Here is a 22,192-nt window from a genome sequence, read left to right on the forward strand (position 1 = left end):
AGATAAGGCTGAGCTGCTCCTCGCTCAACTGGCTGCTCTGAAAGCACAGTGTTGGTTGGGTGCCCACTGAGTGCTAATAAGGTGGCTTGTGTTGCATTATTTCATGAGGTGGTGTCAAAGGCTACAGAAGATCTTGTTAGTAGCTGCAGGAGGACTATGATATATTCTGTTTTTGTTTTCCCTTCTCCCAAAGGAAAATGGTAATTTAGTACTTTTCTTATGGGGACCAAGTGCTGGAATATACTCTAGGGTCATGAAATCCAGTGACCCTGTTCCCTCAGGAAAACACATAATATCATCCCTCTCATAAACTGATCAAATATTTGATCTCACAGAAACCCAGCAAACTACAGGTTATGCTGACAAAAATAAAACAAGCTTTTGTAGGGGAGAAAGAAACGTTGCTCTGTGCCTTTCCCTAGCTCTTTTGTTTGTTGTTTTATGCACTGTGGTGCATAAAACCCAGGGCTACACTGAAGTTGTAAATATAGGTTTTAAGAAAATATTTGGATTTGTTTAGTATTTGAACATCTTTGTGCTGTCCGTGGTAATTCTCACCTATCTCCTCCTGGCTTTGAAATGGCAGTGTTTATAAATGGCTTTAAGATAATTGATGAAAGAGGTGATTTGCATGGAGAACAAAGTAGTGCTGAGACCTATCCACACCTTTTGGTGCGTGGGAAAATATAACATGAAAAGGGGGTTTGTTGGGTTTTTTTTCCTCCACTTCCACTTGCCTTTATTCCTGCCCATGGAGGATGCCTGTAAAGCACAAGTACTCTTTTCCCTAGAAGATTTTTGAAAAGTAATCAGCTGGTCAAAAGTATAAATAATCTGTATCAGATTGAGTGAAATGAGGTCCCAGAATTGATATTCCCCATTATTATAAATGACCTTTCCTTATTACCCTGGAGAGGCAGCTAGCTGGCTTCAAGGGTACAGCCTTGCAAGTAGGTTGGAGTGCAGATCCCTGGCTAATAAAGTTGGATGGTTAAAAACACACCCAAATTGAGAAATAGGTGTAAAGATCTATTGAAGATTTAGAGTTGATCTCATATTTTTTCTATGTGGGTTTTTGGTGGGTTTTTTCTTTCTAACTGTAAAATAACTGAACAGTTGCTCACAAAGTAATGAAGAGAAGAACTCGTACCTACAAGGAAATTTAATCAAGTCCTTTATCTATTTTATATATTTGCGGTTAGTTACTGTAAATAACCTTCTTAGAGAACTGCAAACCTCTTGCAAAAGCCAAACTGGGAAAAAAAAAAATCTCTTGGGCCTAGAAGCCACCAAACTTTCCCAACACCAGTGTTAGAAAGAGGGCTGGGACCGAGAGGCGATGCTGCCGGTTCCGGGAGAGGCGAGGATGCTCCCGGGCGGTGCGGGGGGCGGGCGGCGGCCGCGCTTTGCGGTCTCGCCTTCGCATCCCTCACCGCCTCCCAAATCCCTTTTCCAGGCAGAAGTCCTCCCAGGCGCCGAGTCTGCGTTGCCTGTGACGGTTTTTCTCGCGCTTCCTTCGCTGCTTGTCACCTCCCCGTTGGGTCCCCTCCCGCCGCCGTTTGGTGCCGGCAGCCGCTGGTTGACAGACGCTGATGATTGATGTCAAGGCTGGGAGCAAACAGCTGCTGATTTGATTATTACTGTTTCATCTCCTAACCTTTTGGAGCATCATGGGAATATTTATTCACCTAGTCACGCTTTAATGGCATTTGGTGCGGGACTTCCCCGGGAACAATGAAGCAGTGGTGTTGTACAGAGGTAGTTTAGAAATTCCCGTTCTCGTTCTTTGTGTTTATTTACAGATAGAGGGAGAGAAGAGAAGAAGATCTTGCTGTATGGGGGAATGGAAAACTCGGCTATTTGACTGGGAGCAGTTACAGACGTAGATGTGCAATATGTTAATAAAGTAATTGTGCTATGTTGCTATAAAGAGGATGGCTTCATTATAAAATTCTTGGTTTAATACTGTCATTACAGCAGATGTATAGCATATGAACTAATTTGCATGCAGATAAGGAGGCTCTGACAGCTTGGTAGCATAATTACTGCATAGCATACAGCTCACTAGTGCTGGGAGCTGAAGCTGTTACTGGAGGGGTGCTCATGGGGCTAATTACGTTGGCTTTGTTAAATTTAAAATAGTGTATAGCCAGGAAAGAGACCCTTCTCCTGTGCTCTATGGTGTTGTGTACAATAAGTTACAGAAGCCTTGAACTGCTGCAGCCATTTTAAGCCATGCAAATGCCTGGATCTCAGCACCTCCCAATGTAGTGGAGTCATAGATTTTGATTTAACCAGAGAGTCTGTATCAGCTTTCATACACAAGGTTTGAAAGCTCTGATATTTCTGTATATTAAAACTCCAGTTAGGTCTTTTGGATAAATGAACGAAACTATAGCAGTAACTTTTGTTTAGTATCTGATGAAAGTGGATGCTTAATGGGTGAACTCAGACTGGTGAATGAATTCTCCCCCCTCTCCCTGGTGTGCCTGTTGCCTTGCTTCATCATATCCGTGTCTTTGTGATTTGTCTCCACTTAATTTCAAGCATATTTCTGCTTCCTTTTTTGTCTTTGCTTTGACTGTGTCTGCAGTTTTTAAGGAACTTATTACTGAGGTTCCTTTATGGATTTCAAAATTTTTATTTCATTACTAGGCCATTATAAACTGAAGGCATTTTATTTTCCTGGGGAAATCAAGGCAGTGCCACAGGAGAATATTTCCCCCCCGCCGCTGTCAGATTAGCTTGCAGAGAAGGGAGGAATTTGTGAATGCACAGTTGACTTTGATTACATAAGCTGGAAACTGGCAAACAGTATGGATTTATTTCAATTCCACTTACTTTAAAAAGAAATACATATTAAATTGGAAGTGCCTTAGGGCATCAGGCAGACAGGAAGCCAACCAGAAAAGTGTGTATTCCTCCCTGACCTCTCCCGTGGGGCAGTAGGTGATGCCAGGTAGCTGAGTGGATGGAGGGAAGGTGATGGGGGCTGGTTTATACCCAGGGACCAGGGCCAGCACGGGCTCTCTGCTGTCAGGAAGGGGAGAGGCTACACAGCTGGTGTGTGAGGGCACTCAATTTCTGGCTGGGATCTTGCTGGGAATGGCCAAGGGGAGCACCCTTTCCCCGCCCTGTTGGTGACACAGCAGCGAGAGCCCAAGTGATGCTTGAACAGGTCCTGTGACCACCTGCTTCGCTCACCTCCCAGGAGGTTTTACCCTGAACCTTGCTGTTGTGCCAGGAGGGCCCTTGATCCCATATCCTTACCTGCTGCCAGCCCTGGGATGGGGCTGGATGTGGAGCCCTGCTCCTAGAAAGCAGCTGTCACCATCAAGGGACTGCTGAGCAGCTTGACTCTGTCCCATGCAATGGGTAAGGACGCTGTGCTCCACTGCCTTAATGCATTCCCTCCCTCAAAGTAAATGTTGCAACCCCCGTGTATCTGTTTCCTTAATACCCCACGCTAAACAAATATTAACTTACACCTTGTTTTTCTTTTATGCTAAATATTTACCCAGGCGTTTTATGTTGCAAAATTCAAGCTCATCCTTGTATGATCTGCTTGCGTTTTGTTAATCTGGGAATATTAATAGCCTGCTGGCATTACTGCTAATTTGGAGTTTATGCTATGGAGTGAATATAGTAACGAATTTTTGGAATGCTTTGTTAATCTTATCAACGTTCATTATGTATTTATTAATAGTAATTTTAGAGCCAGTCACAGTATGTCATTTGTAACTTTTTTTATCAATCAAACAAGCGTTTTTTTGAGAAGATGATAATTTAATAGGAAATTTAGTACATAAATATGTAAAAAATGAGATGTGGTAAGGAGAAAGGGTACAGGAAAACGGTGGACCTAATGAGTAGTTTTCACCAAAAGTCTTGTCTTGTCTCATCCCCCCCTGCCAAAGCAAAGTAAAAACAGGAGGAAGGAGGGGGGAAAAAAGTTACTCTTTAAAAAAGAAGTTACCCATTGAAACAGTTCTATTTAGGTTTTTTTTTTTTTAAATTAATATCAGAGATTTCAAGGCAAATTTTACAGCTTATTCAGACAGCTTTATTGTAGTATCACATACATGTTGAGGTTTTTTTCAACGTGCCTTCATTTTTGGTGCTGAACTTGAGATACTTCAAAGGGGTTTGATTTTTCAAAGGTCAAAACAGAGCATAGTTCTCCGGACTATCAGGGCTCTGTGCTCTCTTGACTGGATCTCAGTTGTGTAATCAAACCTTTCCTGGCCATCAGTGCTGCTTCTTCCTCCAGGAAACGTCAGGATGTCCCCTTAGCACAAATCCTGAATGAGTCCTTTAGGTCTCTTGCAATCACATGAACAATGAAAGGAATAAGAGTATCTCTAAGGATTCATGATTGGACTTTGTTGTTGTTTCCTTACAAACTCTGCTCCTCCGTTTATGCTCTTTAGGCCTGCTGTTGCCACTCAGGAAACAGATTATCCAGCACTTCTCCATCTTCCAGCCCAATCAGAGATTCCTCCTGAATCAGCAGCGCTTATTATCTCCAACTGTACATAATTATGGTGGAGAGGTTGCACCACCATAACTGGATAATGTCAGCATTTCTATTACAGCCCCATACTTTTAGTGTCCTGAAATGGGGTTATAAAATCTCACTTTAGCTTTATAGTCCTTCCAGTGGTGAGAGATAAGTGTGTGCAATCAGCCTTTAAGCAGTTAAAGAAACCCATAAAAAAATTCCTCTTTGGGATGTCAGTTGTGTAAAAGCTTGTTACTAACTGGGGTTTAATGCAGTTTTGCAAAACTACTAAGCACCTAAAGGTAGTGAATGGCTGTGAAAATCTGAATAATGCACAAACACAGAATGATTTGCAGGTTGATGCAACAAAGAAAAAAAATGAAATATGTGGGTTCCAGTTTTAGCAAGTCTGCCAAAATGTTGTGAATATTTACTAAGGGTGAGGAATGACTCCTGCAGAGCTATTCTACTCCAGGAAACCTTTGAGTATACATATTTAACAATCTAATAATACAGCTGTATAAAAACTTTTATATATATTTAATCAGTTATGAAAATGGTACTTGACATGTGAGAGGTCAGCTTTTCAGAGTTGTTTTTATTTAAGTTTTTAGTGGCATTTTTAACCCTTTTTCTCACTGCAGTCTGCCCTCTCCCTCCTGTTACTACCAGCCCCCTTTGCAACATCACGAATGAAGAGCAGGAGGCTGATGTTAACTGAGGGCCCTGGAGCCTATGCAGTATGAACCAGCCTCATGTTCTTTAAAATGTTCATTCAGTATGGTCTTTTTCAAACAGGAGAAGAGGGTGAGACTTAATCTCTGTTTAAGAACTCAGATAAGAGTTCTACCTCATGCTCTGCTGCTTATCATGTTCATGCCAGCAGAAGCCAGTGATGATTGCAGTGTTCTGAGTTCTAACACACTTCTAATTATAGCATACAGTGGTGAAAACTCCAGAGGTGATAATGAAGCCCAGACCCATGTGTCAGCAGAGCTTTGAAAGGGTAATGCATTCCTGTTCTGCTCTACTGGTCTTTATTTGTATGTTTGTGGGCACTTAGACTGGTGCAGTCATGTCTTGCTTATTTTCACTGTGCCAAGGGGTGAAACATGCAGAGCAGTGGAGATGTGTAATTTTATCAAGGTAATTTAGTATTAACAATTTGTCTTCCCTCTTGGAGATACACAAGGAGAGAGGCAAGGACAGGAAGCTGATCATACAAGACTTTCATAAACTTGTTGCTTAGAAAGTGTTGACAGGTCTTTAGTGCTTTGATGTCTGGTGACAAACTCTTTCCACTTCTGAGCTTGGGCTGTAGGAGATGAGTGACCCCTGTAAAACAGGCTGATTTATATTGCACAAAATCAGGATGTGGAGCATGTGGAGGTGCACAGAGTAAGGGAGGGGCTGTGTTAAAGATGAGTTAGAAACTTGCCCGAGGAGGCTCTTGGTGAGTGATGAAGGCTCTTTTTTTTCCCCAGAAGTGATGAGCACAACCCTGGCGCTCTCTTACGCTTTCCTAATTGAAGTGGGAACCCGTCATGCAAACCTTCACACGTTTTGCTCTTTAATCTTAGCATGGGAACCAAGCTGTCTCTCAGAGAGGGAGGTGACCAACTTTGCCCTTCCTTCAGATTCTTCAGGGAGAGAAAAAAATAACCTTACAGGCTTTAATCACTAGGAACACCTTCATGTCTGGATGACCTGACAAGTTAGTCCTGCTTCTTATTGCAGATAAATCAGTGCAGTCCATGTGACAGATTTGGCCTTCCATTTGCCTTGCTGGTCACAAGAGGTGTCTTGAAGCAGATTGTGAGGGTACAGGAACTGGCATCTAGCTACTACTTAGTGGACAAAGTAGACAGAAGTGGCATTATAATCCAGTGTGGGAGGGGAGTCTCCACCTGGAGTTCTCATCCCTCTTTGGTGAGAAGGTCGAGAGCCTGTCCCAAGGTCCAGGTTACTGATTTGAAAGATATAGTCACTTAAAAAGCAGGCATTTTTTCCTTCTGATCTCACCTATTTTGGTCAAAGAGAGGGACAGAAACCCTGTGTCTGTGAGGGAGGGGGAAATTCCTTGAACTGGTAAGAAGAAGAAGAAAAACAAACAAAAAAACCCCAACCAACCAGAAAATCACCATAGTCTCTTGATGTGCTAAGCTGGAAAATTGCAGCTCTGTACAAAACTGAGAGCTGAAGAATATGGGCCTTTTGCTTCATCCATCTCTTTTTGCCTCTCTAAACATGTTCTTTTAGTGATGTGCTACCAGCTTTTATCTGCCTGGACCACGATCATCATACACAGCTGTTTCCAAGGTTATACAGAATATCATTTAAAATTAGTTGGTATTGTTGAAGTCCAAATGCAGCTACTGAGGGCTGCCAGGCTGTGCTGCCCAAAGGGATGTGTGAGGATGAGCCAGCAGTGGGAGGTGGGGATGTGCAAGCAGGACTGGGAGGGCAAAGGGCACTTGGAGGTGAGGAGGGGGTGGGAGCTGGCTGAGCACATGGCATCATGCTTATCTGTGTGGAAACTCAACACCTCACAAACTTTTAAACCTTTAATCTGCAACGTGAATTTACATAAGCCTGCATGTGGAGATGAGTGTGTGGCTGTGTCTCTGCTGGTAAGTGTTGATCACAGGTATGTAAAGGTCCTTGACTGGATTTGGAGTTGAGTGTTGCTCATAATCCAGTTGCACAATCTCTTGCCCTTGGCAAGCTGCAACACCTGCCCTGATGGATCCATAAATACTTGGCTGCTGAGCTCTGTCCTCAAGTGACTGCACTGTAGATGTGCACTTTGTAAAAGATGTGCACATTTGAAAGAGGCCTGCTCTGAACAGATGAACGAGTTGGCTTGGATACTTTAAAAAAAATAATAAATCCTATTCTACTAGCACACTTTACTACAACTCTGACATAATTTAGAACAAGTCTGTCCTCCTGAAAAATTCTACTGCATGATTACAGTGTTGCCAGCTCTTGTGATTTGCAGACTTCGGAGGAGACCTTGGAGGAGGTCGTTTAGTCCATTCCCATACCTGAAGGTGAGAGTGGCTTTGTCTAAGCACCATCCCTCTAAGATGTGATAGGGAGAGTTATTTTTCTGCCCTTCATAGTTTCAAAGAGACTGACCATTGGGACCACTGGTAGATGCCAGCAGGGATTCTCCACTGATAGTGCCTGAACACTACCTTTGGTGGACCTCCTGTTTAGTTCTAAAACTTGCCTTTTTCATTGTGGAGAGGGAGGAAGGTGTTGTCTTGAAAGTTATAAAATCAGTTACTCTGTATCTTGTATGTCACAGAATTATTTTACAGCTATGCTGGATGCTTGGACTGCTGATGGTTATAGATGTGCCTGTGACTGCACTTAAAAAAATTCATTTTCTCTATGCAGTAACCTCACCTCCTGCTCTTCTCCAGCCACAGAGGCAAATTAGTTTTACAGTTTTGGCACTACCAAAGCAAGTAACTGGGTCAGGACTATCTCCAGTGTCTGCTAGTGCAGAGCCAGTCCTCTTCCAGACTTGAACTTTCTGCTCTGAACCATTCCTGCTGCATGATGCTGGTGCGTGTGCCATGGAAAATACCAGCTGCAGGTTTGTGGTAGCGAGAGCCTCTCAATCAAAGTAGGTTTCTCAAAGTTTGACTTTTAAAAAGTGCATAAGTTCATCCTTGTGCATTTATCTTTCATAAAAATTCCAAATCCAAGCTGTTGCTGATCGATGGTTGCATTAATTATGCACAAAAGGTTCAATTCTGCCAGCCTTGTTCCCTTTGAATGCTGCTTTACCCTGCGAGGAATTGACTTGCATTATGCAGGTTGGACAAATTCACCTCCAGTCTGAACTTCTGTAAAAGTCTCTAGGGAAGGTCAAGTTTCTGTTATTTTCAATAATAAATGAGATTCCCATTGAGTAAAATGATCCAGGAAATCAGCTTCAGCTCTCAGAATAACAGTTTTGTGGCCCCTGATGGAGGGCTGGGAAGAACCGATAGAGTTGGAGGTGGATGAATCTCTCCAAGCTGCAGGTTTTGCAATTCTAACCTGGTAGAGTTGGCTCCAAACACAAGTGTTAATAATTTTTTGTGTATTTTGAAGATTGTCTTAGAGCTATGATTTACAAATGCACTTCTTTACAGTCTTATCTCAAGTAAAATTCTTATAGGTGAAAGACAGCTACAACAATAAAGGAGAGGATGTTATTCGTGCAACAGACAAAATACTTTCTCACAGCTCACAGGAATGTCTTCCCCTCCCCATATTTTTCTGCCAAATGGATGTTTGGAAGCGTTAATAATTGTGTTTTCCCCTTCAACTCTGGAAGTAGCCTAATTTGGCTTAACAGTCAGAGAGGAAAAAAGAAATAATTAATGCGATTCATTCATCTAGAAAGTGTAAAGCATAACTTAAACAAATGACAATAGTGGTAGGAAAAATGCTATAGTGAATATATCAAACTTCAAATTTTCTGTTGAGGTATGAAGTGATATGAAAGGAGTGAGTGGCGGTTCATCAAAAAGATGTGTATTTCCTTGTAATACTGTTTTATTGGCCCTTTTCAGTTATTAATCTCAGAATTGCTAAAAATATATAGGATGGTTGCTGCACAGAGCTCTAATTTACTTTACTGCACAGTCACTGTGGGAAAGTGCTTTAGGTACTTTGGCTCTTTTGTATTGCCTGGAGAAAGAAACTTCCCCATGTGTTTTGCTCCAGAAGTCGTCTGTTGTTTTTCAGTGTATGCACACAAACAGCTCTCGCCGCTATGCCTAAATATTGAGTCAGCAGTTCCCTCTGATGAAGCCATCACCAAGGACTGTCACGTTTATCTCAGCAGATCAGCATCACAGAGCACGTAATGCTATTAGCTCCAAAACGTTGTCTGCTAACCACAGAACTGTGGGACACGAGTGACCTTCTGCTCTTTCGCTTCCTAATCGGCTCTGAGCTTGGGCTGCCAGCTTGGCTGCTCCATAACCCATCGGAAAAATGGGTGCAGTTTTGTCTTCCCACCCTCCTGGAGGCATTTTGAAGGCGAGTGTGCTGACAAATGGGAGCTGCTCAGATTTTTTGATGGGTGTTGGAAGATTGGGTGTTCATTTTATTTTAAATGTTTAAAATGCCTCCCATTAAATTGTGTCTCGTTCACTGGACTTTGGTCACCCTCATCTTGCAGTGCCAGAGGTAGCAAGGATTTCTCTCTGATTTTCTTTTGCCTTTCTGCAACATGTCCTTGGCAGGGCAAGAGAATGTTTCTTTAAAAAATTATTCCAGAGTCACAAAACAATACGTCATCAGTCATTACTTGAATGTTTGAGCTTTACTGCTGTATTTCATTTATGACTTCATCTAAGTACACATCTGTATGTCATTGTACTGGCAATTTAGACTCCTGACATATTAATGAATGGCTAGTCTGATAATCACGGCTCTGATTTGCAGTGTCTCATAGTTCTACTTGAAATCAGGTAAACCAGCTTTTTTGACTGCCATGCTGCTCTGCCCCTGGTTGCCATTTTCCTGAGAGCAGATGTGAAGAAAACCTGCATTGCTCTTTACAGCCCAGTGTTTCAGTGTGGGCCTCCAGTGTGTCTGTCCTGTGCTGGGACATGTGATGCTAAGAGATGGAATCAACATAGTGGGCAGTGGGGACCACGTTTAATCAGCAGTGTCCTGAGTCAGAACCCCAGCTAAGACCAATTCTTCTTTTTTATTCACAAAACATTTATTGCCTCGAGGCTGTTACCCTGCAATAACTTGAGCATGTGTTTAACACTAATCATGAAAATTGGTCTCGAAGCAATTGGGATACTTGTGTGCTTTGAACTGAGCAGGTGATTTGCAGTGAGTACCATTACCAGTTCTGTACCAGCATCTGTCTGGCAAAGTGGTTTCACCTGCATCACTTGTCTGAAGGACTCAACACAGCTGTCAGGGGATAAATGCTTCACACTTTGAAAATAAGTTCTGGAGTTTAGGTTTAAACTTTATTTTTTTTAGTAAGGTCTTATCTACCGTGTGGTATCCTTGTCCTGGAGAAAAACAATTTTCTCTCTGATAATCAGTCGACTGCCCTCTAAGTCGAATAGCATACAGATTCTTTTGAGAGAATCTCATCTCAGGGTTTTTCTAAAGCCTGGATCTGATTGTGTGCTTCCAGGCATTCATTTTCCAGGAGTGTACTGATCTGGTAGCATAAGAAAGCAGAGTTCTGGGGAAACTGTCTTCTCAACGTCCCAAATAACGACATTCTCCACCAACCGTGTCTAAGCCGAGGAGGTAATTGTGGTATTGAGGATTACTTCCTTATCCTGTGGGTGATGCCGGCACAACTACAAGCTAAAACCTGGTGGTGTTTCTCTTTGCTGGGAATTGGAGGCAAGACAAGGAACAGCTCATTTGTTTGGGCTGCCAGACAGTTGCATGAGGATAATTATTGTGTGCTGTTTATTTATGTTGGATTCAAACCAGCGATGGTGGGGACCTGGAGATACTCTGGAATTACTCACCACAGTGAAAGTGGGAGCTGCTGATTTTACAGCTCCATGTGGCATCTCATGTTGGTTGCCCAGTCAACAGCAGCAGGGCATTGGTAAACCAGCAAATGAATTTAAAATGGCATTTAAAATTGGGGCACTTGGAGAAAATGATTTGCAAGAAGCTAATAAAATGATGGAGTGTGTAATGTGATTGTTTTGTGTGATCTCAGAGCTGTAAATGGTTATGCAGGGACATTTAGCAGAGAGAAAGTATAACTAGAAGTAATCAGATGAAATGAAGCGAAGATCATTTAAGCCAAACACTGTGTCATTGTCCCCAGTTCAAGCACTGGAGTATTTTATAGGAGTGTTGCTTGGCTTCAGAAAGGCAGAGTAAAACACCCTGTGAATGTATATCCTATGAAACTCATAGATGATGGCAAGATTTGTTGGCATGGTTTTTATTATTTGTGTACGACTGAAAAAGCAATAAAATCAATGGAGAAGAGTGTATACATTATCAATAACATGACAGTTTGTGCTGGACTGCAAAGATGCAGAGTTATGCACTACCTAACCAGCAGGCTTTTACTGTACCAGGGAATGTTTTAATTAAAGTGGGGAGAATGTATTGTAGCTTGCACTTTCTTCAGTGTTTTATTGCACTTACAAAACTACAAGAATTAATAAGGTCTTTCTGTGTTAGAGCTGGGGCATGTGGAATTTGCAGCAAAGGAACAGTAAATAAAATATTGTAATTGTTTTTATTTCAGTGGGGCAAGAAAAGGATTAAAATTTATGTATTTGTTTTCTATTACATTTTAACACTTCCAGTTATCGATAGGGACAAATCTGAAACTCAAACACCAATCAGCTTCTCAACATTTGGCATTTTTTCAGCATCCTGAGCTGTTACCTAATCAGCATCACAGAAAGTGAACCAGGAGAATGTTTTCAACCAGCTGAAGCTATAGCAATCATGAAGAACTAAAGCATGCTGTACATTCAGAGCTGCTGAAAAAAAAATGCAGAAATTGGTAGCAGTTAAGAACAGGTAAAATTAAGGGACAGGATCTGTAGGGAATAGTGCCTAAAAGCACATATTGCTGGGTAGATTTGCTGTCTGTTGTAGTCTTTCCCTTGAGTTTTACAGTAAGTGCATCCATATGGCTACATGGCTGCATGTTTCTATAGTCTGCATCCTTCTTGCTATAGCTGAGACATTTGCATTTGTTGGTCGGTATTGAATATGAAGATGGAAAACTACTAAGCAAAGGTCAAGAAGGATTTGTTGGGAAAAAGACTCATCTGAACCAACGGTTGGTGAGTGGGCAGAACCAAACACTGAAGAGCCACAGGAGACTCCTGGCTTTTTAAGAGTGTGATGAGGTTATCACAGTTCAAAGTCCATTAGGTTTATAGCATTTCGTGGCTCTGGGCTAGGGGAGAAAGTGTACCATGGAGACAGTGTCTCCAGTGTACACTGTTCAGGGAAAAAGACTGGTTTTAATAACTACAATGATGTCCTGTAGAAGTGTGTTGTTGTTGTTGGGCGGGGTGTTTGTTTGTTTGTTTTGTTATTTTGAAAGAGGGGAAAACCCTCTCTCTTTTGAGTCTTTTGTATCAGTAGACTGGAAGTGATCACTGAAACAAACTTCAGGCAATGCCTCAGACTTCAATCTGAATGTTTTCTATGACTCTTTCTTTCTATGGTGGAATTTTTCAGAGATTAGGCCAATGAATTGATCTAGTTTTAGATGCATGCTGTTAGGTGAGGTGTTTTATTAAGACTTTTAACTGCAAATTAGAGGTCTGCTAGAAGGGCAATTAAAGTCAACAGAAGGAGTTTTATATCACACCCAACCAGGGATGACCCACATTGTATTGTACTTATCTCAGCAGGACAAACAACCTAGGAAGACAAACAGCAAAGGGAGGTAAAAGAACCTTTGTTGAAGCAGCTGAGCTGTTGGACATCAAATAATTTGAAATTTATTACTGTGGCTTTTAAGTGCAGAATATCTTTCCATAGGTATATGTGCACATATATATGCAGATGTTAAAAGCAAACATTGTATTTGAATAAAAGCTGAATTGAAATGATGTAGGTGTTTGGTCTGTGTTGGATATGCCATTTATTATGAGCTTAATTACAATATCTATTCGTAGGGCACGTCTGAAGCCTTGAAGTAGAACAGAAAATAGGATCTCTGGTTTTGTGGAGTTCGAAATTTATTGGTATCCAAGTTTTAAAGAAAAGAGACATGGCTTCTTTCTTCCGTAGTTGTGGCAGCTTGTGTAGTAGTGCTGTTGAGGAATACACGTGGTCCCGGTAGCTGGACTCCCAAACTGCAGACTGAAATGCAGATTGAGCTCTGGGAGACAAAAGACCGTGAACTGCCAACATTCGGGATAACAAAGGGCACGACGATGGGGGATGCCAGCCAGGTGAATGGACACTGAGAGACACAGAAGGAGCCGGGCACTGCCGACCTTTTCGATAACAAAGGAGATAAAGACCGGGGACACAAGCTAGGTGGGTGGACACAGAGGCGGGGGCAGGAGCCAAAGACTCGGGAGAAGAGCGAGACTTGCACACGGGAAGACTGTGAGGGTATAAAAGCCCAGGGGTTCTGGAACCAGCTTGAGCTGCTTCTGTGTCACTGCACCGGGAATAAATGACTCAATGGAACGAGATATCTGAGGCTTTGCTATGGGCAACCTGGAGTCCATCCGGTAAGGAAACCTGGTCTGACTGAGTGGGGTGTGCAAGGAGCAAGTGGGGACCCGTTGGGTCACTGGAGCCGCCGAGGTTTCGGTTCCAGCAGTGGAAGTCTCTGTCCTTGGGAGTGCGGCTGCCAGGGACTCTCATGGATGGGCAGACTGGGAAGTTTCCTTAACATTCTGTCGTGGGGAACATACAGGCAAGTCTTGCTCCTGGGATGATCTGCTGCTAATCTCACTGTGAGATGGATTTGCACATACATGACTAACAGTAGTTCCTGATGTGGGGGGTTTTATTCTTCCTTTGGTTTCAAGAGTCACACATATTGCCCAAACAAGTTTTCATTGTTTTTTGATAAAACTGGCCATTGTGTTCTTGTTCAGTATATTTCTGCTTCAAAACTCCGCTGCCTGTCTTCCCATAGACTGGGGGGGCGGGGGGAGGGGGTGTGCGTGTGTGAAAAGGATTGCATGCTGTTTATAAAACCCTGGTTTCCTGGAAAATCAGTGAACTTGGGTTGTCTGACTTCCTCAGTTTTGCGTCTCTCTTTGCTCTGTGACTTGGCAATTCATCTTGCGAGAGTTTACAGGACACCCAATCCCAACTGCTGTCTTGGCCCTTCATCTTTCCCAAAGTCCTCTCCTCCAAGTCTTCAGTCTGCAGCATCAGGCAAAAGGTTTGAGAGGGTTTATTTCTTACCTGTTCTATGATTCTACTCCTCTATGACCTACTCAAAACTTAAACAAAGCCACATGAAGATCTGATAGCTAATGAAAAGCAGTGTTTAATACTACACTGTAATTCTGCCACTCAGCCAAACATCACAGGCATTTTGTTTTTCAGCAGCTGAATGCTCCTACTGACCAGTTCACAGCTTGGTTTAATGCTAACCCTTGAGTTATGAAGCTCTCAGACTCGGCTACACCTTCTCTTTGGGAATTTGCAGAAATCAATTAGCTTTGCAAGCAGCCATGAAAAAAGCAGATATAAAGCACGATAGGTTGTACCTCCTGATAAACTACTTCCTATAATGTGAAAGTATAAATAAGACAATGAGGTATTTGTTTAAAAGTGATGTTTGTGTGGGAGCGACCCTACATCTGAGGTCTCCTGTGAGTTATTGAGTAGATTTTAAGCACTCCACACACAACACACACACACACACCCCCCTTTGGCCTGTGTATTTAACACAGATGTGCACCTTCATATGGAATAGTCATCTTAATCCATGTTGTGCTTTTCCATAGCTGCACTGGGCATGTAGAGCAGAGCACTGCTGTGCCTCAGCATGGTGAGGCTGGAGGTGACTGATGTGGGGCAGCCCTGCAGGGATCAGGTTGGGCTTGGGTTGACATAGTCGGGAGTGAATGATCTACAGGATTAAAAATAACCAGCTAATCAGAGTGCTTTGTAATTACCCAATGTATGTATTTAATTTACCATCCTCAGCTGTAGCCTTTCCCAAGGTAGACATTTCTACTGGAAGTAACTGTGACAATTTTTACATAGAAGAAAGGTGGTCCTTTTGAAATAAAGGTGTGTGTCACAGCTGTAGAATTATCTAGGCTTCTAAAAATGTATATGAGAGAAACTGAATATAAAAGCAAGTATATAATCACCTTGTTAATTTACTTTCAGCTAATTTCCCTTTCCATAAGTCAAATCCACACTTACACAAATGGCAATTTTCATTCATTTCTGTGCCAATATTTAAAAGTAGAACATTACAGGGCAATCTCATTACTACAGCTTTATTGATTTATAAAATTACATTTTATTACACTAATCCATATATTAGAAGGAATAAAACTGTGCACAGTTACAGCTAAGGTATTCTTGCCAAGGAGGTACATAGTTTGCTTTTTCATCAGTAGTTCGTGATTTAAATTAGTGGATGTCCTGCTGTTGGACTCCAGGAACACAGGATTAATGGCAAATTCATTAGTTCATGAAGTTTAATCTTCTTGGTGGGTGTCCCACCTCATGGGAAATGAGAGGGATTTGGCTGCAGGTGTCTGGTGAGGTAACAACAATCACTCAAAGAAAGAGATCCAGAAGGCGAGCTGCTGCTGTTGCAAACCCAGGAGTATTTATTATTTGTGTTTTATTTGATGCCAGAATACTCCTTTTTTGTTGTTGTTGTTTAGAACAAAGTAAATGAATGTTCTGAAGGACACATGAAGAGGTTGTAACTGCATTAGCAAGTGCCACCCAGCAGTTGAACCATTGGTGGTACTTTCCCAGGTCAGAGAGGTGATGCTCTGTTTGACTATTTGACATAGATCCTTGAACAGGTCTTTTTTAAGTGGCTTTCTTGGGGAGTGTGGCAGCTTTTGTACCCTTACCTCTAGTCATCAGGTAACTAACAGTTTCTTTTAAACTGATATTACAGTGAAGAGTGAACCCCCTCATGCTGAATGGGCTTTGTGTAGCCTTGGCATAGTGTTTAGCAACACATACAGACAAACTTGCAAAGCCCCAACGCAGCAGCAAGTTATTTTTGTCCCTTGTAATCTGTTAGGCCCTGATCCTGATCTGTAGGGTTTCCTAAATCCCATTGATTTCTCTGGAATTAGGTTCCTGGAGTCCTTTGAGAGCCTGGGTTTGGCTGATCTTGTGCTATTAACCGGAAACAAACCCACTTTCTCTACCTCAAAACTCTCTAAGGATAAATGTGTTGAAGATTATCAGTGTTCTTATTTGGTGGCAGGGAAGGCCACCGAAATACCAAAAATAGATTTAAAAAGGACAAAAATAACTTGCTGCCTGGAGGGTTTACACAATCTAAGCTGTGCTGTGTGGCTTGGCTGAATCACTTCTCCAGGGAGGCTCCGGGCAGTCAGTATGTCTTTGAGGGGGAGAGAGCCAGAGAGATGCAACTGGACACAAAAACAGCTTCTACATGTGCTGAGGGTCAACCTGCCATCACTTGTGTGCATGGCTGGCACAGTCCTTTGAGCAGGAGGGTGTCCTCACAAGCTGCTGCTGTGGCATCCTGCTTTGACCACTTGCTGGAAAGGCTGGTGGGAGAAGGAGATACTAGGCTTAAATCCCTTCCATCTCCCCCTAGAGAAGTAAAATGACTTTAGATGGCAGCCACACGATGCATTTCTCTCTGAAATCTCTCTGTAGAAAGACAGTTTTGTCTTGGTCAGCTGTTTTCTGGGTTTAATCAGTCATTCCTGCTGACCACGGTGACAGAAATTTGCTTTTAGTACTGCAGTTATCTGTGTGGCCAGGAAGAGTCAATCAGCATCTGTTCCTGCACATGCATCATTAACGGAGCTGTGAGTTAATTTCTAGCGACAGATCACATTCTCCTTTGGACTGAATTTCTACTCTGCCACCAAGACACTTTGAATGCTTGTCACATTCTTGTGGTTTATAGGTATCAAGTCATGGGCTACAGAAGGGACAGACAGCATTTAAAATCTCAAAATGAGCTTCCTGCGTTTCAAGTTTCAGCAGAAAATTGTATTTGTAAGTTGAGCATGTTTGGTTTGTAACAGGCTAGGCCTCTCTGAAATGTCTGTATTTTATGTAGTTACAAATATAAATGACTCCTTATCCCTTTCCACAGGTACCGGGGTCACGTCTATAATGGATAGCACAATAATGTTCAAATACAATTCCTTTTACTTCTGTTGAAAAAGAAAAGTATTCTTACTTTGAATAACCCCAGAAGTCAATAAGATAAGGTTCTGTATACAGTGTCTTTTCACAGACAGGTTACACTTTATTTTTGTTAATGTAGATAAGACTGTGCTGCTGATAAGTTCTGCCTTAAGCTTGGCTGCTGATCAGGCTGCCTCTTCTGGAGACAGACCAGGTTGTCCCTGTCTTTTCCCTTCTCCACTTGCCATTAGCAGATTTGTGAAGTTTGTCCTGCCTTCCAGTTATCTGGCACCGTAGGTGACAGATGCAGGAGAGCCAAAACAGGCTCTCCAAATTACCCTGTGATGTGAGGGAAGAAGGTGACCTCTAAACACTGTGCACAGGGAAAAGGGGCTCTTTTCCTCATATGTTTCTTCCTTGGCAGCTGAAGGGCTTTTTTCGTGTAGTGATGAGAGCAGTCTCTTCTTGCTGAATGAACAAAAATACCAGTCTTAGAGCAATGGCAAGAGGAGAATCCTTCCTTCCTCCCACTCCACCTGCAGCCAACCACTCAGCAACCCCCCACAGCAGCTCTTGGCCTTGCAGCTTCCTGAGTCAGGACCATCCCTGCACACTTCACATTAAAACCTTATTTACCACGGTTCCACTCGCTGCTGGTAACCACCAGTGACTTGTATAAAATAAGGTTGTAGCAACTACATCATTACTTCGAGTGTACAACTCCCCCATTGTCATTTTAAGAGAAGCTGGTCAGTGGAAATGAGAACCAAATGACTTGTGGTTTAAGGTTTAATTAGCCATATTTTGGTGGCTCACGAGATTGTCACTGCCAGCCAGGGGAACTGGAGAAGGAGTTTGCAGCAATAATTTTTTTATTTTTTTATTTTTTTTTTGCAAATGGGAGATGTAGGTATTTTGCACTTGAAAAGGCAACTTCTAAATAACTTGCTAGGGGCTATTTTGGTGCATGGTTACAGTGTTACTGCTCAAGAATTGTTTTTGTTTTAGCAAGAAAGCAATTGAAGTGACTACAACCCCTTTGAAGTCTTATTTTTAGATTACAATAAGAAAGACTCTGATTAATTTAGCAGCAGGGCATCAGTGGCTATTAACAATTTAACTTGAAGCCCTGGTAGATTGATAAGGAGCTAAACAGCCCTTGAATCATATATTAACAGCCTGGCCATACTATAATTGAGGCTCATGTTGGGTAAGTGTCAGCATTGTTGATAGGCATCACAACAGAAGCTGCTATTTGTCTTTTAAATGGGTGCTTAAATTACTCAGAATAACAGTTGATAGTCATCAATACATCCACAGTCCAGTTATTCTAGGCATGGGTGACAAACTCTAAATTAGTTCAAGTACAGCGCTGGGCTCTGCTTGGACAAACTCACCTGTGCCTAGAAGCAGTTTCTCAGGAGGGCTCTCCAGCCCGTGATGAGATCCCTCTTCTGTGGCCCAAGCATTAGGGATGCATGAATAAACTGGGGTGGAGATAGCTTGAGTGTGATAATCAAACCAACAGCTGGGCAAACATTTCATCAGGCATCTGAGCTACTCTTGTTTTATGTAGTTTTACCTCTGTAGACCATGAGAGAAGGTAATGCTAACCAGTAGCCTTTTTTTATTGTTTGTTTTCGTGAGTCTTCTGTGGCTACAGGAGATTTGAGCAATTCCCCTGTGAATGTAATGTATCTAACTAGTTTTATATGTTGTGCGACATTTTAGCCAAATAAGACTGAAAGCTTTACCATTAAATGCACAGAAGGACTTGGTAGCCACTCAGTTTCTGTTCCAGTTCCTTTTTATTGTAGCATTAACAATTCTGAGGTAGTCACACAATGGATGTAGCTCAAATTAATTAGCTAAATTGCAACCTAATGGCAATAAGATTTCATGCCACTTAATGTTTCAGTGCAAACATATCAGGCAAGTTAAAGTATTTAAATATGGTTGGCTCATCTTATGGAATATGTTATTTCTTGTTTGGGCTCTCTACAGCTCTTATTGTGCTCAATTAATTCTGCCATTAGCAGTGGTCTAACTTGCTATTAACTCTGATAAAAGCACAGTCATCTCCTTCACTGATGACCATCCTTGTGGTAAGGATGCTGAAATGCAATTTAAAGGGGGAAGGAGGACACACACACCATGCTTTGTACATAATTGTCACGTTAATGATGGGAGACTTAATTACAATTGGAGTTTACCAGCAGAGAGCTGCAGTGGTAGCTTGCAGCCTGCGATGGTATTGGCCTGTGTGCACACATGCTGCACAGTCGTGGAGCAGTTGTTTCAGGCTGTGGAAGAGGCTCTGGGTGGAAGGTGCTGATTATTCTTGGTGCCCTGTGCCTGGGAAAAGTCATGGAGTTTGCTTATGAGCCTCTTTGCTTTCTTTTCTTCCCCCCTTTCTTCCTGCCCGCCCTCTCCCCCCACCCTCCTTGTGAAGCAGCCCTTCTGGCTTTGTTGTAAGTGTGGTTTGTAATCATTGTACACATCCCAGATGGTTCATGAAAACTCTTTGAAATGCCATCTGCCAGGCGTGTGTCCAGCCGGCAGCCTGTCATTCTGCTACAAGAAAAACGGAGGCGGGTTTTCCCTTCCCCCTGCCTTCCTGAATTGCATTCAGTAACACTTGTTCAGATGTGAAGCAGGATAACAGCCGGAGCATCTGCAAGCAATCTTTGCTCTAGACAGCAACATGGAAAGTTGTTGGGTTTTTCGCCTTCACCCAGATAAGAAGTCCTAACCAATGTAGTTTTTATTTTCCCTCGGTTTGCTGCTGAGCACCGAGTGAGGTGACAAATGTTATCTCTGTGATGTAATGTTTTTCTTTTACGGGGCGACTCGGTGTTCCTAATGTATTCAGTGTGTGTTGCAGGCAGTCGTGCTGATAGCAAGCACATCTGCGATTTTTCGACTTGAACATATTCAGGAAATTAAGAACACTGAGATGAAACAAATAGATCCATTAAAATGGCTCAGAGGAATTATGGCAGATATAATTGTCATGTCAAATAGGCAGCCAGCACTAGTAAACTGCTGACTGCAATTTCACCGCCATAAAAATTCAGAAGGGAAAAAAGATGATTAATAAATACTCTCTGTGGGAAGATATAGATAAAGGAAAGAAAAGGCTTTAAAAGATAAAGTAAAAGCAGTCCTGAAGTTCCCTGATCTTTGTGTCTCATCAATATGTGTTATTAGTTACTGGGAAAATGTAAGTCCTGATCTTTGTCATTCGGCTCGTGTGCCACATGGCTGGGGTGACCTTTGACTGATGGATGAGGAGCACTGCAGAGTCTAATTCTCACTTCCATTGTGCTCCAGGCACGGGACAGCTACAGCACATCACTGGACATAGTTATTGGGGTGGCTTTTCATTATTCTTCCTTCCCTCTCGTGGGCCAGGTTTAGGGGCATGTGGCAGTGACCAACAGACATGATGCTCTGGGAAGGGTCCTCACAGCCTGAGTGTCTATGGAGGTGTCAGATCTCAGGGGGGAGATCTTGCATCTGGGCTGTTACCCCTCTTCCCAGCTGCTTGGTGAGTGCTCCATGCTCCTTGTGTGCCAGGGAGGGAGCTGTGTGGTCATTGCCTGCTCAGCTTTGCTGCCTGCCTTTGGATGGAAACACAGGCACTGGGGCACTGAGGGGCACATGGAGCAGCTTCAGTATTTCTCTGGACTAGATCTTTGGAAGACATTTGTCTTCTGTTACAATCCACCTGGTAGAAGTTGTTGTAGTCTTACTGTAAGGATTCAAAAGTAAAAAGAATGCAAAATCCAATCCTTTCAAATAGGAAAGAGTAATTCTGCTAGTAAGGTGAAGATATTCATCACCATTTCCATCCCCTTCCTTACTTTTTCTCCCACCTTCACCCATTCACACAGCTCCAAGAGAAAGAGTGATAGAAAAACCATGGGAATTTGTAGGCTATCTGAAGAGTGATGGTAAATAAAAAATAAAAAAAGAGAGAGTTTCTATTTTGAAACAAGAAATGGAAGATGTTAGAGAAAGTGGATGTCTATCAAGGAAATTAGTGATAATCTTTCAAGGATGTCACTCTGGCAAGACTGACCTCTTGAACAGTCTCTCAGATGAATAGGGGATAAGCAGACTTTCCGCTTCCCTGGCACTTGAGGAAAACATTTGCCAGATGCAGGCATGGTAAATTTATGCTCTTTCAACTTCTGAGAGCTGGAATCTTCCCAGTTAGTTTCCAGAAGCTCAGCTTCTTTATTCTTTCTTCTGTCCTTTTATAGAGAGTTTAAGAAATTGTATGCACTGAGAAGATGCTGCCCAGGGGCCGGAAAAGTCCCTCAGAAGTGAGAAATCATGCTTCATTAAATGTTAGGTATGGTTTCCACATCTCTGAAGTTATTCCCAAGCCAGCAGACTGGTTGCAGCCACAGCACTCGGACACATCCAACTCTCTATCTCTGCTCTTTCTTCCAAAATTCACTTTCCTGTACCATCTGTAAATTTGTCATTTATGTTTAATCTCAGATGTACAGAATCCAGCCACCTCCCAACCTCCAGAGTCTTGGAAAATAAAGGCTATTGAATAGAAATTGATCCTAATCAATGAAGCTGTGCTCAGTGACCTAAAATGCAGTGGCCCAAGCCATCTTAGCAAAAAAGTCATGAAGTGACTCATCTTACACTATGCTTCAGAGGGCTGTAAATTGGTCAGAAGGGAGATGAGTTTCAGAGCTGGCAGAGTAGCAGTGATCAGAGCCTCGTTCTCCATGGGTGCTATTTAAATTGTCAAGTGCTGGAGAGAGATTCAGTGTGACTTATTACTCAAAAATATTTCTTGAACTGGAATGAACTTATAGATGAACTTCTGTGCAA

The 22,192-nt window shown here is 42.4% G+C and overlaps 1 protein-coding gene across 5 annotated transcripts in view; it reads left to right on the top strand.

Annotated features, from left to right (window-relative positions):
• The window catches only part of MAGI1 (membrane associated guanylate kinase, WW and PDZ domain containing 1), a 336,329-nt gene that overhangs the window by 225,417 nt on the left and 88,720 nt on the right, over positions 1-22,192 (top strand). The gene's annotated exons all lie outside the window — the stretch shown is intronic.

This window comes from Manacus vitellinus, unplaced genomic scaffold (assembly GCF_001715985.3).
Source record: "Manacus vitellinus isolate BGI_N305 unplaced genomic scaffold, ASM171598v3 scaffold_14_pilon, whole genome shotgun sequence".
Classification (NCBI taxonomy): Eukaryota; Metazoa; Chordata; class Aves; order Passeriformes; family Pipridae; genus Manacus; species Manacus vitellinus.